We start from the raw sequence: 19,392 nt of genomic DNA, 5'->3' as shown, positions 1-19,392 counted from the left end.
TACATCCCTTCTTGTCAAGGTGCTCCATGTCCTTACTGTCCTTGTCTGTAGGAAGGACAGAGGTGGAGGACGTAGCCTGGATGGCTTACGTGCTGTAACTGAGACAGTGGCAGGGTCAGCAACATGGCATTTTATCAAAAACTTTGCCCCTTCAGGGAATTTGTAAAACCTAGGAACCAAATCAAACTGTAGCACACTACGTAGAGACCAAAAGAGAAGGTGGCATTGGTACCAAGAACGCATGTAAGGTGGTACTACTTCTAGTATAATCCACAAAACAAGCTGGGAGAAACGAACAATCCTTTTATTAAAAAACAAGTAACGTAAAACACTAAAAAGCGTTTTTCGTTCAGCACAGTGTCCGAACTTCTTCAGACAAACACTGGCGCTCCCAGCAGCCCGTGTTTAAGTAGTAAATTAATTATGATGTCATTATTTTTTAATTCAATTAAACAAAATAGTTTAACTTAATTAGAAAACCAGACTCTGTCTGCTGAATGTGCAAACCTTAAAAAAGAACATTCAAAGTATTTAACTGTTCTCCATGCACACTTCACATTTCAAATGCAAACCAACAACGAGGGCAATAACAATAACAAGTTCCTATTTCATATAAAATCTTAAAAAATTAAAAAACAAGTCAAACCTACATAAAAAGGTTTAGAAGCTTGTTCAACAACTCAAAAAACGGTTTCATTTTCATATTAGTTTTGCATCCCTGTGTCAAAAATTATCAAGTCAAACTGTAATTTCTCTAATATAAATATTAATTTAAAATCTTTAAAAATATGAATGGATGTATACAAATGGGTACCTAGAACATGTATATTACATTACAAATAGTGACTTCAAACAGTTCTACCCTACCTATCTATGTTTTCTATTAAATAGTGTCCCTACACTGTAATGTTAACTATTTACATTTCCGACTAATAGTTATGATGGTTTTACTTGGAAAATGTGTATATAATAGGGATGAACGTTAAAGGGTAGTATAAATTCTAATTGTTTAAACTCTTAATCTGTTTACCTAAGCAAACTTCTAAGTTTTAATATGCAAGTGATAGAGCATGCTTCGTTTAGCCCTGGATCCCTACAGGCCATTAAACGGAGTTGCCAACTTAGTTCTTTCTTTTCAAGTTGTAATCTCAACAAGTTTTCATTTGCCAAGTTCAGGGCATTCACCTGGACTTGGTCGATGACCATAAATTTAAATGTGTGACTTGTATTAAATATACAATGTCTCGCAAGGGCATTCTCCTCTTTGTTTTTCTTAATGGCGTAAGTGTGTTCGTACACTCTTATCTCTGAGACGTCTGTCTGTTTTCCCTATATAGAATGACGAACACTGTTCACCCTGGGCTAAATATACTACTCTCTTACTATTACAGTAGTAAGTGTTTTTAATAGTGTAAGTTTCTTTCCTAATGATGAATTTATCACCAGTCGCTATATGGACACAGTACCTACATGAACCACATTTTTTGGTACCTCCCTTCTCTTTATTTACTTTCAATTTCCTTTCTAATAGTTCTTTCATATTTGTGCCTCTCCTATATGTAATAATGGGGCTAAAATTAAGAATGTGTCACCTCTTTGTCCAGTGATAAACAAGACCAGTATTTTCTAACTGTTTTACAAATTTCAGGTGCTTCTGGGCAGAAGGTAAATATAAATGCTGTAGTGAAATTCTTGTTGTTTTCTGTTGTTACAACAGGGGGTGTCCCTAAATCATTAATGTTGTTCACCCTCATACATTGTACCTCAAGGTTATCAACCTGGTACATGAAATCAGTCACAAATTGTGTTTTCAAGACAGCTTTATAAAATCCTTCTCTCCTTTTCAAAATAACTTCTTTGAAAATTCCTTCCAAAAATGTACTAGGGTAACCCCTGTGTGAAAACATCAAGTGTAAGTTTTCACACTCCGTGTCAAAATCTTCATCTAGTGTAATCATTTTAGCTGCCCTCACAAGTTGGCCCTTCACCACAGATTTCTTTTGGTGAAGGGGGTGTAGGCTAGAGAAATGGAGGTAGGTGTTAGAAAAAGTGCTTTTTCTATGGATTCTTGAAATATATCCTCCTGGGGTCTTCTTGAGTTCAATGTCAAGAAAGCATATGGTAGTTTTTTGGAAGTTCATAGTGAACTTTAAAAAACTTGTAGTAGAGTTGAGGTACTCAACTAGTTCTTCTGCTTCTTCTTCTTGTCCCTTTAATAAAATAAAGATATCATCCAAGTATCTTCTATACATGTAAATATTGGTGTTCCAAGTCCTATTCAAGACATGGGTAGTCTCCCAGTGGGCCAGAACTAAGTTCGCAAAACTTGCACCCACTGGTGACCCCATTGCTACACCAATTTTTTGTAGGAAGAACTTGTCCTCAAAAGAGACAAAATTGTTCTTTAGAAAAATGTCTAATAACTGTTCTACAAGATTACATTCATCACTTGTGGCTCCCTTAGACCCAATAAATTCAACTACCCATTGAGTACCTAAGTCTTGTGGAATACATGAGTATAATTCACACACGTCTATGGTCAAAAAGTTTAGGGAAATGTCAAATACTGTATTTTGTATATCTTCCAAAAAAGACCATGAGTCTTTCAGAATGTGATCCTGGTTTTCTACATGTTTTTTAAGGATCGAATCCACAAGTTTTGCACAAGGGTAAGTAATTGATTGCCTTGCATCTACCAACATTTGGAAAGGTGGATCTTCCAAGTTTTTATGAAGCTTGGGGATACCAAAGATTTTTGGGATCCTTGGGGCCAACATAGTTAAATAATGGTTTTGTTCAGTACTAATTAATCCATCAATGAACAAGTCATTAATGAACAATTTGATGTTGTGATACGCTTGATTTAATTTATTCCTACTGACAGGCTCATAAGTGTCCTTACCTAGTAGTGTCAACATTATTCTAAAGTAATCTACATTATGTACAACAGCAAGCCCCCTCCTTTGTCGGGCTTCATAAGCCTTATTGGGAGCTTTCTAAGTGATGACAGAAGATTTCTCTCTTCTTCTGAAATGTTATCAGAATTACAGTTTCTTGGATGTTTCCTAATTATTTCTCTAAACTCGTTTTCACATAACTGTTCGTACATACATAGCAAAACATTCTGTGGTGGGTTAAAACTACTAGCTACACGTAAATCATTAGTTGGAACATTCGAGTTCCCAAACATGATGTTTAAATTAAGTTTACGGATAAACATTTTGAAATCAATTAAAAGCTCAACTATATTGCAGTTGTTAGTAAGCACGAATGTGAGAACTTTTGCAAAAAGTTCAACTAACACCTTATCAATACAACATTCAGTGTAGTTGTATACTTTAAAGTCCCCATCTTTGTTGGTCACTGTCTCAAAAAGGGTCAGTCCCACTGTTTGTTGGTACTGCGGGTGTTGTATTGTCTCTTCTGCCCAGGTGGTACCTTCGGTTTCCAGTTGCCCCCCCTCCCCCCTCTGTAGTTTTTTGTAGTTGTTGTTGTTGGTCTTTCAATTGCCACTCAGTATCATCTACTGGGTCATGGTTTGGATTTAGGTCACCCATCTCCTCTATTACATAGTTACTTTCCATAATTTCAAAGTCCAAGTCCAGGTTTTGGACATTTCCAGTATGTCCCTTAGTGCTGTTTCCTATAAATTGACCCCGTGGTTGGTCTCTGGTTTTACTTTGGTTAAAAACAATTTTTGATTTCCTGGCTCCATTTGATAGGCCGGGGGGTTTGGGGAAAGCTAACCCTTCCCTGTATGCTTTTAAATCTCTATCCAGTTTTTTAATCTTTGTAGCTTTCAGTTTTACCATTTGCTGTGCAATACTGGATAAAGTTCTATTAAATTCATACTCATATCGGTAAAAGTCCAGGTCGTCTTTAATTTCTTTTTCCAAAACTTTGGTTTCAGTAGTTAAGAGCCCCTAAGGCAATTTGATAATGTTTAGTCATACATTGTAAAATTTCCAACCCATGTTTGTTGTACAGTCCAGTCAATTCATTAAAGAAATCTGACCCAAATTCTAAACCATTTGGGTATGAGAATAACCTAAGACCTTTAGGTACTATTCTCTCTTTGATGCATTTATTCAGGTAATTTAATTCTAACTGGGATTTCTTAATTTTAAATAGCTTACATCGAACAGTTTTTCTACTAAAGTAGACTTACTTGGGTTGTCAGTTGTGCTTGGAATAACACCTTGTGGAACATCCAGGTTCAGTTCTTCATTTAACCAATTCCCAGGATCGAAATTATCAGTTAATCTCGAATTACCCAAATTGTGTTCTCCTACTTGACCACTTGGTGGTAGTATTCCTTTATCCTTGGGTATCCCATGTTGCTGAATCAGGTTCCGATCATTGGTAGGGGGAACAGTATTAACAGTTGAATTTTGGCTTATTAAACTCATGCTTTCAACTTTTTCAGTTAAACGGTCCAAGCGTGAGTTTATAAGTTCCAGTAATTGCGTTAAGTTGCCTTGTGAAGGACAGTCTCCTTCTAACGAGTTATCCATCCTTTACGCGTGGTAACCAGTCCTCCAGAACAAACTAGGAACCAAATAAACTGTAGCACACTACGTAGAGAACAAAAGAGAAGGCGTTGGTACCAAGAACGATGGTGGTACTTTAGTATAATCCACAAACAAGCTGGAGAACGAACAATCCTTTATTAAAAACAGTAAAACACTAGCGTTCAGCACACCGTCTTCAGACAAACTGGCGCCCAGCAGCCCGCAGTAGTAATTAATTATGATGTCATTTTTAATTCAATTAAACAAAATAGTTTAACTTAATTAGAAAACCGGACTCTATCTGCTGAATGTGCAAACCTTAAAAAAGAACATTCAAAGCATTTAACTGTTCTCCATGCACACTTTACATTTCAAATGCAAACCAACAACGAGGGAAATAACAATAACAAGTTCCTATTTCATATAAAATCTTAAAAAATTAAAAAACAAGTCAAACCTACATAAAAAGGTTTAGAAGCTTGTTCAACAACTCAAAAAACTGTTTGATTTGATTTTAAATTAATATTTATATTAGAGAAATTATTAGTTGGACTTGACAATTTTTGTTACAGGGATGCAAAATTAATATGAAAACAAAACAGTTTTTTGAGTTGTTGAACAAGCTTCTAAATCTTTTTATGTAGGTTTGACTTGTTTTTTAAGATTTTATATGAAATAGGAACTTGTTGTTGGTTTGCACTTGAGATGTAAAATGTGCATGCAGAACAGTTAAATGCTTTGAATGTTCTTTTTAAAGGTTTGCACATTCAGCAGACAGAGTCCGGTTTTCTAATTAAGTTAAACTATTTTGTTTAATTGAATTAAAAAATAATGACATCATAATTAATTTACTACTTAAACACAGGCTGCTGGGAGCGCCAGTGTTTGTCTGAAGAAGTTCGGACACTGTGCTGAACGAAAAACGCTTTTTAGTGTTTTACGTTACTTGTTTTTTAATAAAAGGATTGTTCGTTTCTCCCAGCTTGTTTTGTGGATTATACTAGAAGTAGTACCACCTTACATGCGTTCTTGGTACCAACGCCTTCTCTTTTGGTCTCTACGAATTTGTAAAACTTGTCAGGCCTTCTAGGGGTAGGTGGTTGTGAATCAGGATTAAGACAGGTAGCATTAAAAGCATCCAAGAAAGCCGGCAACACGGGAGGAATTGCAAAACGAGCAGGGCTTTCCATCTGCAGAAGCTCATAATTTCTTTGGACCTCTGACATTTCAGGAAAAATCCTACTGAAAATGTTCTCTCATTTTAGAAATTGCTTCCCCAAAAGTGAGGTCCTCTCCGGGGGAATCAGCCTCAGCAGATTTGTCCTCTGGAGGAGAGAAGCATACCCAAGAGAAGGCATCTGAGAAACATAGAAAAGAGAATCCTCTGAGGAGGAGTCTGAGGAGTCCTCAGGTTTCAGGTTGGATAATTTCCTCAGCCTGAGGTCTGAGACTGATAGGAGGAGGAGCAGCCTGTGGGGAAACAGGCATGGCAGGCCTTAGGGCCATAAAGGCATTAAATAAGTTTTGTGAAAATCCCTGCCAATCAGGTTGGCTTTCAGCATGAGGGGAGAGATGTTTTGTTTTGTGTTTCTTTTTAAGTAAAGGCCTAGAAGGCATAGCCCCTAGGGAAGGCCTAGTCTCAAAGAGAGATCTAGAGTCTGTTAGCTGGGAAGCACTGGAAGAGCCCCGTCAGGCCAGCCGTAAGAGCCTGAGGTTCCCCCTCATCGTTGGCAGGCAACATCTGCAAGCCCTCACCTGACATGCCTTGTGCCCTAAGTTCTGTGGCTTCTCGAGGGGTACCCGCCATACCTGTAAGGGCAGACACTGAATGTTCCTCCAGGTGAACGTCGGCCACAGGAGGGACGTCTGGTGGAGGAGGGGCAGTAGCAAGTTCAGGCCTGGAAATCTTGGCCTTCTTTTTAGGTGGCTCTATAGGCTGACCAGATGACCCTTCCATCCCTAGCGCTAAGCGTTTAAGATGCTAATTCTCTAAGTAAATGTTCAAGGAGTGCAGACAACTGCAGTGTGTCTTAGGGACAAAGGCCCGACAGATTGAGCAAATAAGATGGTTGTGGGTAAGCCATAGACAGGAAAGGCAGAGTCTGTGGGTGCCCTTATGGGGGATCTAACAACCACACCTGCACTTTCCCTTCCTGGATGACATGCAACCTAAGCAGACATACAGTGACAAAAAGGAAACAGAAAACAGCCCCAACGGCGTACTTATCTTAGAAACTTGAAGATTCAATGGTGAAGATGGCATGAAGGTCTGACGTTCGACTGGTGGCAAAGAATTTCTGAGGAAAAGTACATGCAGATGTCACTTTTATGGCCCACTCTCCCTAGACCAAAGTCAGATATCCCAAGTGCCCAGCAGTGACTACAAGCTTTTGTATACTGGCCGGAAGTTCGGTTAGCAAGCAGAGGATAACCCAAGAGTTTGGAACACTGCAACATGAGAACAGAAGGACATGTGACTACTGCAGAAGTCAAAAACCATGTTCTTTGCTTACTTGCCAACTACATGACTGTCTGTCTTACAGAAATGTATTACCTCTTAAGACAATAAGCTCAAAGGGAAAATTTAGTGGTATGTAATGTTTCTTGTGAGTGGGGTTAATTTTGAATAAATGTTACAATAACGTGCAATATGTGATAAGAGCTTCTTTAACTGAGAATGAGTTATGGTTATATGAGGGGTTTGTGTGAAAAAGTTGCAGAAGAAACAGGAAGAAAAGATAGCTGATGACTACAAAGATCATCAATAAATATTGCTACAATGTTGGTAACAATAATGTAGTGGAGAGAGAGAAAATTCTCTCTACAATGAAATAAAAAGGGAAGGTTACTGGAAAATTATAGTTTGCGTCTGGCATTCTGAAACTGTTGATAATATTAATAAACATAGAGGAATATGCAATAAGCAAACAGAGAGTCCTCCCTTCCCCTTTAAGTTTGCTTTACGCTTGAGAGAATGAGAGGATGGGACGAGTACTAAAAGTATAATGCATTGTGTGAGGTGAATTTACAGGTCATCTTGATACACAAGTGGACAGTGTAATTGGGTCAGTCTTCCCTGAAAGGTTTGCAACTCTATCTTTCACTTCAACAATTATTAGTAACTATGAAATGATGCAAAGACAAAAACACAAGCACAGCAAATAAAGGTAACTCGGAGAAGGTTATACACAATACAGAAAATAAGGGGTCACCTGTTATAATAGGGCAGGACAAAAGTTATTATGAAGTCTCCCAGGACAACACAGACAGGCAAGTTGTGATGACATGTAATGACAGAGATCAGATATGCAAGGCAAAATCTGGTCAGGCCTATGACTTAAATATTGTGACAATTATTAGAGATTTTGTGGGTGTGTGTATACACATTATATATATATATATATATATATATATAGTGCTATCTATAAAAGGCACAAAGGTAGGCCATGACACTGATGAATCAGGATGGTAAGACATCTGCATCGTTCAGATGCACCATATTAAGACACTAAGATTTGAAGGGAGGACATTTTTTTATATAATTTTGATAAGAGAGTACGGTTTGTTTACTTTTGTTCACATCAAGGGTTTTGCTGTTATCTAAAGTTACATTAGATCCTTTGAGTAAACATAAGCAAAATCTTCACACATAGTCTCATTACTGGAGGAAGACAAAGCATGGATGGGTTAGAAAGAGAAAGTACAGGGCACCATGATTGGAAATATGAAGACACCATCTTGGAATGTAAAGAACCTGGTGTATGTTAGGTGTCAAACCTTTTCTCTTTTCCTATGTACAAAAGGGTAGATACGGTGATGTATTGTTACAGGAAACTCATTTGAGTCGTCTAGAGTCTGACAGGTTTATTTTTAAAACACAGAGGTCAGGGATTTATGCTAAGGCTATTGAAGAAAGAAGAGGGTATTAATACTGACTAGAGAAAGGCTTCAGTTGGACACTGAGGAACATCTATCTGATGAAAAAGGCAGGTATATATTACTACGAGATGAACGGGAAGCCAGAAGGATTACATTGGGATTGTTTATCTCCTTCCAAGAACTATGAAGGATATCTTCCAGGACACTGTGAATTTTCAACAAGGTATAATGATATTAAGGGGATCTGGAAAGTAGTGACGCATAGATCAGATGCAAGTGGAGGTCCCAGAGAGCGAGAGATTACCTTGGAAAGGAAATACTTAAATTTGTGGTTGGACAGATATGGAAGGGGGGTGGCAAGTAAAGAATGTCTACACCTTTTATGGGTAAAGATGTGGTTACTTGTCCAGAATAGATATCAGCAGTGAACACAGAGTTATTTGGTTAAGAGCTTTGGAAGCACATCTGGGATTATCATCTGATCATGTACCTATACAGTGTGAGACAGACATGCCAGACACATTTACAACTGTGAGATGCTGGCATTATGGGAGTGCTTGGTGGTTCCTTACATAAAAGAATCATCAAATGCAAGAAGTTACATGCAAGTTAGAAGAATTTATGGCAGATGATTCCAAGATAAGAGAGAAGTGGGATGTGGTCAAAAGGAAAATAAAATAGATGAAAAAAAAAAAAAAAAAAAAAAAATCAGGAAATATTCATATTGGGGGTGAAGTGTACAACTCAGAAACAGATGTTGCAAAGAAATCAGGAATTAAAAAGATAGAGGTCTTGTATTACTATGGGGGAGCAGGCAGAACTAAAGGGATTAGAAGAAAAATGGAGAGAGACAATGGAGGAGGAAAGTACAGTTGTGTACACTTACCATAAATGTAGATGTTAGTGTCTTCACTTTTGCAGTCATCATGGTAGGGTTCTTCCTGCCGGCAGGCAGCCCTCGGTCGGCCAGAATCCCAAAGTCTGGGTCCGGCGTCGGCTGTTCAGTCATGCCACCTGACGTCAGAGCACCAGGAGTACAAAGCTGCCAGCCAACGCCATGTTCTCCAGTTTTTCTTGCCCCAGATGTTAGGTGCCCAAAACTGAAGGCTAATAGTAAAACAAAAATGTAACATACAACAAACCCCATACTCTGTAGCGAATACACCTCAGAAGAAGGGTGAAGTAGGAACCACAGAAATGAAAGTATAAGAGGGGACAGGAGGGTGGGTAACCCAGACTGCAACAGTGAAGACACTCGAACATCTACATTTATGGTAAGTGTACACAACTGTACTATGCTCGTGTTTCACTGTTGCAGTCATCACTGTAGGGTTGAATCCCAAAGCGGAGATAAAGGGTGGTGGTTATAGAGTAGAAGGGGCGGCTAGAAGGCCCTGCAAGACTGCAGAAGCAAAGCCTGCCCTAGACTTAGAGTAAAGAGAGCGATTATAGTGCTTAGAGAAAGTATGCACTGAACTCCAAGTTGCAGCTTCCAAAATATCTTTGGTAGGTACTCCCCTGAGAAAGGCAGAGTAACAAAATCTGATTCCATGAGCAATCCATTTAGAAATGGTCTGTTTTGAAATAGCTTTGCCTTGAGAATTTGTTGCATAAGAAACAAACAGTTGCTCTGTTTTCCTGATATCCTTGGTTCTGTCCAGGTAAAAACGTAGTTGCCTGTGTACATTCAAAGAATGTAAGATCCTCTCCCCCTTATTTTGTGGATTAGGGAAGAAAGTTGGCAGGTGAACAGTTTGATTTAAAGCCACTTTGGAGACCACTTTAGGCATGAAAGTAGGATTAGTCCTTAAAGACACCCTGTCTTGGTGAAAAATAATATAAGGTTCCACAGCCATGAGAGCTTGTAACTCAGACTCTCCTGGCTGAATTCAAAGCAAGTAGGATAGCTGTCTTCCATGATAAGTACTTAATGTCCGATGTTGCAGCATGCTCAAAAGGAGGCAGAGTGAGTTTTTCCAGAACATAGTTGAGGTCCGAGGAAGGTATGGGTGGTGTCCTAGGGGGCCTTAAATTCTTTGCTCCTCTGAGGTATTGTTTCAGAAGTGGATGCGAAAAAATTGGAGGATCTATACTGTAATGTGCAGAGATAGCTGAGGCATGTATTTTTATGGAGGAGAAGGATAAACCCTTATGTAGCATGTCTGTCAGGTAATGAAAAATCAATGGGATATTAGGAATGAGAGGATCCGAAACCTGAGCATGCATCCAGGTGCAAAATCTCTTCCATTTACCTTCATAAGATTTTCTAGTGTTAGGCCATCTGGCTTCTAAGATGACACCCATGACCTGTTTGGGAAGGGTAGGAATAGTCATAGACCCTGAATTCGCCAAGCTGCCAGGCTGAGAGTTTTGATATGAGAGTGCAGAACCTGGCCCTGGTGCTGGGACAAAAGATTTGGTATCCGAGGTAAAATCCAAGGAGGCTCCTGGGATAGATTCATCAGTGTTGAGTACCAAAACTGACGAGGCCAATTTGGGGCCAGTAAAATCATCTTGGGTTTGTCCTGTTTGATCTTTAATAACACCCGTGGAAGAAGAGGTAGTGGAGGAAAGGCATACCCCGAGAGGTTTCTCCAACTGAAAGAGAGCGCATCCACTTTCCATGCTAGCTTGTGAAATGTCCTTGTGCAAAAAATCTGTAACTGGTGGTTGAGGGGGAATGCAAATAGATCTATGTCCGGGCAGCCCCAGGCTTCTGTAATCATCTTGAATATTTGGGTGTCTAGCATCCACTCGTGTGGGTCTGACAGGTTCCTGCTCAGTCTGTCTGCCAGAATAGTTTGTTTCCCTGGCAGGAACTGAGCTTGTCGATCCACTTTGCAAGCTAGAGCTGTTCCATAGAGTCATGGCTAATCTGAAAAGGGGGTAGGAGTGTGAACCCCCTTGCCTGTTTATGTACCACATAACTATGGTGTTGTCTGTCCGTATCAGTAGTTGTCCTGGCTGTAGAAGGTCCCTGAAAGCCAAGAGGGCATTCTGTACTGTTAACATCTCTTTTAAATTGATATGTAGGTGCTTCTGATTCTCTGTCCAATAACCTTGCAGGCCTTTCCCCTGCAAGTGTGCTCCCCATGCGTAATCCGAGGCGTCCGTGGTTAACACTTGGCTGGCTGGAGGCAGACTGAAGGCTTTCCCTTTGTTGTGAAGACATGCCATGGTCCACCAATGGAATTCCGTTTGTAGGCAAGGCAAGACAGCAATCTGTGTGTCTAGACTGTGGCAATGCTGGGACCATACACTTTTTAGGTACCATTGTATTTTTGTCATATGTAGTCTTGCATTTGGAATGAGAAGGATGCAGGAGGCCATGTAACCCAGAGCCTGCAAGAATTTCCTTGCAGTTAGCAGAGACATTAATGCCAAGGTTTTGAAAGTTGAAGCCAGCTGTAGTTGCTTTTCAGATGTCAGGAAAGCCATCTGGGTTGTTGTGTTTAGAAGAGCACCCAGAAAAATTATCTGTTGTGTGGGTGTCAAATTTGACTTTTTTATGTTCACAGTGAATCCCAGGCACTTGAGTAGATTTTGAACAAATTCCAGGTGCTGGAGTAAGACATCCTTGCTGTCTGCTTGAATAAGGCAGTCTTCCAGATAAGGGTAAATTTGAATTCCCTGGAGTCTGCAATAAGCTACTATTACTGCCAGGCACTTGGGGAAGACCTTGGGTGCAGTAGACAAGCCAAAGGGCAGTGCAGAGAATTGGTAATGTTTCGAACCGGCCTTGAACCTGAGGTATTTTCTGCACACCTGTCTGATAGGGATGTGTAGGTAAGCCTCCTTTAAATCCAATGTCACCATCCATGCATTTTTGCTCAACATTGGCAGGAGCTGCTGTAGAGTAAGCATCTTGAACTTTGGTATCTCCAGGAAAGTATTTAAAACTGACAGATCCAGGATAGGTCTCCATGCATTTTGTTTTCTGGGAACTAGAAAGAGCCTTGAGTAAAAGCCTTGCCCAGTCTCTGATTGTGGAAACAGTTCTATGGCCCTTATAGCCATGAGGGAACCCACCTGGTTTAATGCCTCTGCCCATTGCTGTTTTGGTAGGTCTGGCCATCCGTTTGGTCTTGGCAAGGTATAAAAGTGGAATTTGAAACCCTTTGAAACTACATCCAGAACCCACTTGTCTTGGGTTATGCAAGTCCAATTTTGTTGAAAAAGAGAGAGTTTTCCCCCTAGAGGGGCTTCCAGGAGAGAAGTTCCTGGAACCATGCAGGGGAAGTCATTGAGCCTCTTTTCTGTAAGATTGAGGTCTGTCCTCTCCACCCCTGGGGGTGGAAGCACTCCACTGTCTAGGTCTGTAAGAGGTCTGTGCTTGGGCCCTCCCTCTGGAGTGCCTATATCTACCCCTCTGAGGCCTGTCCGAGCTGGGAAAGGACCAATTTTTAGTTGGCCAATTTCTGCTAAATCTAGGGGGCTGAACTTGTAAGAAATCCTTAACCGTTTGCATAGAATTTGCCTTGTCCTCCATTTTCTTTATCACCTCTTCAGCCTTAGACCCAAGCAAAACATTATGCTGAACAGGAGCATCCAGTAACTTTGCTTTCACTTGATCATGTAAATTTTGTTCCTTTAACCAAGCATGCCTTCTAATGACTGCCAGTGGCAGCCGCCCTGCATGAAGCCTCCAAGGCATCAAAACCACAGTGTAAACCATGCTTCCCCACTTGCTCAGTAGCATGCATCAAATCATGTAATTACTTATTATCTGCACATGCAGATATGGTACCTAACTTTTGTTTCATAACAGACAGCAGGAATTGCTGATATTTTAGCATATGAAATTGGCAATTTAAAGCCCTGATAAAGTAGCAGAAGTGTACACTTTTTTGCCCCATCTCTCCAAAGCTCTGGAATCATTATCTGTCAGAATGGGGTTTTTAGCAGAGGCGGCCTTAACACCCTTAGGACCTTGAGAAATGGTTTCTGGATCAGCAGCAAGATTTTTGTAAAGGAACTGGTGGGAGTCAGGGACCCTGTAATATCTATCAGGTTTAGCAGGGGCTGGAGGAAAATAATCAGGAGTTAAATTAGCCTCAGAAAAAGCATCATCCACAATATCCAAATTAGGAGGAAGAGCCAGGGGTCTATGTTGGGGAAGAAGAAGGAAATCCCTAAGCCTTCTCTTAGATTCAAAGTACTCCTTTCCTTCCCAGTGAAAATGTTCCCTCATGTCATGTAAAGTTTCCCCAAAAGAAAAATCCTCAGGAGGAGAAGCTGATGGAATGGATTCCTCAGCATCAGAATCCTCATAAGGAGGGAAAGTATATTCCTGTTCAGAGGAAGACACTGAAGACATAGATGCCTGATCAGAGGATTCAGGATCCAATTCTTGCCCTGGTCTTTTGTCTGGAGGGGGATGTGAACCCCTAATCATGGTTAGTAAGTCCTCTGCTATTTTAAGCAGCTGTTTCTGAGATTTGGGTCCCGGATCAGAAGAGGCCTGGGCTGGTGTCTGATTTAGGAGGAGTCTTCGCCTTTGTCTTTGGTTTTGCCTTAATCAGAAGCTGTGTAGGCCTGAAAACCCCCCCGGAAGCCGGTACCTGCACAGCGGCTCCGGACCAATCCGAGGGAGCATTGTCCGAAGGTCCTGCAGCGGGAGTACTCAAAGGCCTAGTTGGCTCCTCGTGGGAGTCCGTTTCGGCAATCGGTTCTGAAATGGCCGATGACAGGGGCTGCGAAAGCGCCTCACTGACTATGGCCGAACCTGGAGCTGGCTCTGCTTGTAAACCGTCGTCTGATTTGGACCTCGGAGGCCTGTCCTTATCCTTGCGTCGTTTGTGAACTCCAGTAGTCGGAAGCGTGTCCGATGACATTTTATAATTAAATCGCCTGCCAAAGTAGTGAAAAGCAAAATCGTACCTCCGCTTAATCGTACATTGGTTAAATCTAGCACAAAACCGACAACTAGCTACGTCGTGGTCAGGGCCTAAACAAGGAATACAGTAAGAGTGGAAATCCTTATGAGGTATTTGCTTCCCACAAGAAATACAATTATTAACTTTTTCTGACATCGGACTGGAGCAAGAAAAAAGTTTCCCCAACGGGGGTACTTAGCTTTAAGAAGAAGAAGGAGAAGAAGTAAGTCTTTGGACTGAAGTACGAAAAATATCAGGAGTCAGCCGACTGACACTTGCGAACTGCTTCCACCACATGGCAAGAAAGACTGGAGAACATGGCGTCGGCTGGCAGCTTTGTACTCCTGATGCTCTAACGTCAGGGGGCATGACTGAACAGCCGACACCGGACCCAAACTTTGGGATTCTGGCCGACCGAGGGCTGACTGCCGGCAGGAAGAACCCTACAGTGATGACTGCAACAGTGAAACACGATGAACATCTATTGCAAAAACAGACCGCAATTAGGCAAAGGTATTTTTGCCCACACTCCACAGCTGCAAAAAATTCTTATAAGTTAAGACATCAAAAGCTTGAAATGGATATTCTGAAAATAAGAGACTAACTCTACAGGAGATGTCTTCAGTGAGTATTAAGAAGAATTATATAGAGAACAAGAAATGGAATCCCAATTGGAATAGGGGGTTAATGATTATCTCTCAGAGGACTCAAGCTTAAGAAGTTCAGAGAGAAGCAGAAGACTTGCTGCTATAGGAATCACCAGGCAAGAAAGAGAAGAGCACTTGAAAGCACAAGCTCGGGGGAAAGCCCCCAGGTTGGAAAGCGCTCCCAACAGAAATCTGGCAGCTAGCTAAACAAGATTTAATACAAAGTTGGTATATATCATTGAATGTCATTACAGAAAATAAGAAATTACCTTGATTCTTAGAAAGCCACCTTAGTTTTTGTACTACTGAAAGAAGGAAGAGACCTAACTGACCCAGGTTCTTATAGGCCCATAGCAGTGCTAAATCATGATAAAATGTTCACATTCATAACAGCAAGTAGGGCTGTATATCCTTCCTGGAATAATTAACATGGATTAATGGGTCTTCATTAAAAGGAGGCAGATCTCTGACTATTTTATTGGTGATTATTATTCACTAGGAAGCCAAATCTAAAACTCCTTCAGAGAAAGCATTTAATAGAGGTCATTGGGCTTTCTTGTGGGAGGTTTTAAGGAATGTACCTTATTGCTTAAGGAACTGTTAAGTGGGGTTACAGCCAGATTAAAAATAAATGGGAAATCAAAGCAAGTAATTCCAATATGGTTGGGACAAAACAAGGTTGCCCATTGTTCCCACTGCTGGCTGCACATTCTACGTGGAACCCTTGGCTGAAAAAATAAAAAATGACTGAATTGCTGGGGTGGGAAACTAGAGTGAAAACAACACATTGGACATGTCTGCAGATGATGTTATATTACTTTTAACACAACCACATAGGGATCTGGGGTATTCTTTCCTAATGCTAAGAGAGTTTAGTACTCTAGCAAGATATAACAGTGAAAGAAAGACCAGAGAGTATTTGTGTAAATTATACTTCGGCCCATGGGTGAGTACGAAATTACCCAGCTTCATGTGGTCATTACAACATGAAGTATCTAAGAGTACGGATAGCAATGACTGCCAGGGATTCACCACTGGGGTTATAGAAAGAAATGAAGAAAGTAAAAAGGTATGTTAAGGAATGGGAAAAAATCTCTGCAGACACGGATCATAAAAGTGCATGCAATCAAAACGTTTGTACTGCCACTTGTTCTCTATCTGGGACAAGCCTTTTTATTCTCTCCAGGAGAATCTAGATGGAAAGCTCAAATAAAGATCATACTCCAATAATTTGGGGAAAGAGAAAACCAAGGGCAAAGTATGAGGTTTTGGTAAGGCAGCACAGGGAAGAAGGGGTGGCCTTCCGAGACTTGAGAAGGTACACTGATGCAGTGCAAACTAGACTGTGATATTATATACAACACAATAATTATGCAGCCAAATGAAAGGACATCACCCTTTATCAAAGATTTGACTTGCAGACTGTCTAGAAGTTGGGAATCTGGGCTGTTTCATATAGCAGACAGCAGAAAGAGAACTATAAGGTTATTTTACAATTGAAAGAGTATTCTTAGGAGAGTAGGAAAATGGTGGGGCTTCGAATTGAGATCTATAGATCTGGGGATGCTGGTATTTAAACTTGATATAGTGAATGTAAATGACTGGCAAAAAAGAAGTGACAGACTAAAGTTATGTACTTTCCATAATGATAGAGCCATGTTGTCGGTCTCCACCTGGTTCAACTTGTGGGTTTTTGAATAAAACTCAGGTCAGACATCAGCCAAATCCTTCAGACTTCCAACATGCCAGGCTCCATCTCCCTTACCCACAATTCTCTGCACATTAACTGACCCCTAAGATTGGGTTTGCCCCATCTAAAGCAATCTGGAAGCTATAAAGCGCCCCAAACGAGAGAAGGATAAGGGACTCCAAGGATATGGAAAGGATACCATCCACTGCCAGGTCATCTCAAATAAGGAAGTCTGCCATAAATACCAAAGGTGGGGGCAGGAGTAGGAACCAGATGGAGACAAACACAGATCGATCATTATGGTAAGTACATAACTTTCGCACTAAATGCTGTCTTCTCCATCTGGCTTCAACTTGTGGGACACAGTCCCCAGCCACATAAATATAAACTAGAGCCTGAATGAAACAACTCAGCAAGAAAATCTAAAACAGATTCTGGGGATGGGGGTGGGGGTGGGGGTCGAGCCCTTGATATTCCATCTACAGCGCAAAATGTTTCTACCGTCATAGTTTCCTAGTCAAATGCTTTTGAAAAGACAACATATGTACTACATTATGGGAAAGCTTGGGATTCCTGGCCATCAAGGGACCCAGAGAAACCATGTGGATAACTTGAGAGACTGAAGATTTGGAGGATCCAGACCTGCAGGATGAGAACTGAGATGTGGAATGGGATCTATATCCAAAAATTGGTGTTGCAGAAGAGACCAAAGGAAGGAGAACCCCACCTGATGAGGCCAGATGGGTACTATGAGGGTCACAGTCACTTGCAGCGAGCTGCACTCTGCAGGTTAAGTCACAATCAGAGGAACTGGGAGATAAGCACATAGGAGTCCCGTGGACCAAGCAAACAGCATCTCTCTGGGTTCTAACAAAACCTTGAAATTTATAAAAAGGGAAAAATATAGCCTTTGGATATAACAACACCCACACGTCTGAAGTGATGGCTTCCCAAGCTTCTGGGCGAAGAGCTAAGCAGCCCCTGACTGCCTCCAGATCAGCAGTCAGGCAACGCTTCAGGGCTGCTGAAAGGGCCCCACTGGAGAAGGCTCCACAAAATCCCTGATTTTACAGAATGCCCCTGCAGCCACCATTATGATCCCCACCCCATCTTGGGAGGAACCTTCTTGACAGAGCATACTGAGAAGACTGCTGCAATTTTCTAAAAAATGAGATGTGTGCCCCCTTCTGACTCCTCAAAAATGTTCACTAAGTGGTAGCAGAATGCACTCCCTTCTTGCTACTCCTACTTAAAGCATCCTTAATTTTCAACTCAAAGAACAGCCATCACGTGGGGCATTAATACAGGATACCTTGAAGCAATCCACAAAGTTACATAACCACATCCAAAGGCTGGTGACTCATGGCGATGCCAGAGCCAGATACTCGGGACATTCCATCACCTGCATTAGAAATATGAGGAATGAAGCCACCAGAGGAGGAAGTCTTTAAACATCTGTGACAGCTTGCTCAGATAGTTTTAATGGCTGATGTTATTATGGCAACCACGTAACCCAGAGCCATGCGTACTAAGCTTGATGGAGGAACTGGTATTTCCAAAATCTATCTGATATGCAGCCTGAAACTTTAAATCCTGTCTGGATCTGGAATCAGGTAGGCCAAACTTTTGACAGTGTCCAAACATGCGCCTATAAAGTCTATGTTTTGAACAAGTTACAACTGTGATTTCTTCAACTTGATGGTTAGGCCAAGAATGGCAGCTAATTGTAACAGATAGTTCCTGGCTTGGATGAGAAAATGCCCGCATACCTCTCAACTTGGAAACATCAAAAATCTAGACAAGGCCCATGAAAAATAGGTGCAAATCTGTATGCTGATTAACATAAAATTTGCATGCATAATTATGTAACACCGCCCACTCCAAAGGAATTGTGGGATACCAACTTTCAAATGCAAACTGGAGAACAGACCACCAAAATATGGCACCAGAGTCCCCTTGCAGCCATTCCAATGTCCCATTACCTGGCTATTTCACACCATCTACCATAAACACTAATGTGTGCATACTGCTCAACTTCTACAATGATTACTTGGATATTATTTTTACATTTTACAGCACAGTGCACAAACACTAAGACATCTGCTAAACAATGCAATACTGTCTCACAATGGAAATAGACTTGGCATTAAAACTTTTCTGCCCTTGAACCTCTCATTCATTGAAACAGCATTGAAACCTACACCACATCCAAAGAAAACACATCTGGCCAGTGGTGGATAAAGATTAACTTTGGGCTGTTTTAAAACCACTGGCCCCTTGCACACAAAACAAGAAACATACATGTGTTCTTTGATGCACATTCCTGACTTTATTAAATTAAATTCCTTGTATAATACAGCACACTTGTTAGAGCACATTTTAAATTTATTGTGTGAACATTTTTCCAGTAGGCAATGAATGAAAATGCATGAACCAATAATGACTAAACTGTCTAGTTCAGAACGTTTCCATCATAAGTCTACTTCCAATCCACACCCACACAATATAGATATATATGATCTTTTCAATTTCAGTTTTTTTTTTTTTGGGAAAAGGGGGGACAAAAGGCCAAAAACCAGGAACAAATTTTAAACATTGCTTGTATAATTTTGGAAAGTTGCTAGAATAAAATGTTATCACCATACATTTCACTGGCAAGTCTTGAACAAAGGACCATGCATTACAGTCAGAGAACATATCACTCAGCCAAATTAGCTAATAATAATAGTATTGGGAATACCACAGACTTAGCATTTCTGCATCAGTTGCTGTTGAGGACTGCAGGTCAG

The sequence above is a fragment of the Protopterus annectens genome, chromosome 6.part0 (genome assembly GCF_019279795.1).
Source record: "Protopterus annectens isolate FY-2018-M chromosome 6.part0, PAN1.0, whole genome shotgun sequence".
NCBI lineage: Eukaryota > Metazoa > Chordata > Ceratodontiformes > Protopteridae > Protopterus > Protopterus annectens.
The sequence above is the reverse complement of the archived record's forward strand: the minus strand, read 5'-3'. Positions refer to the sequence as shown.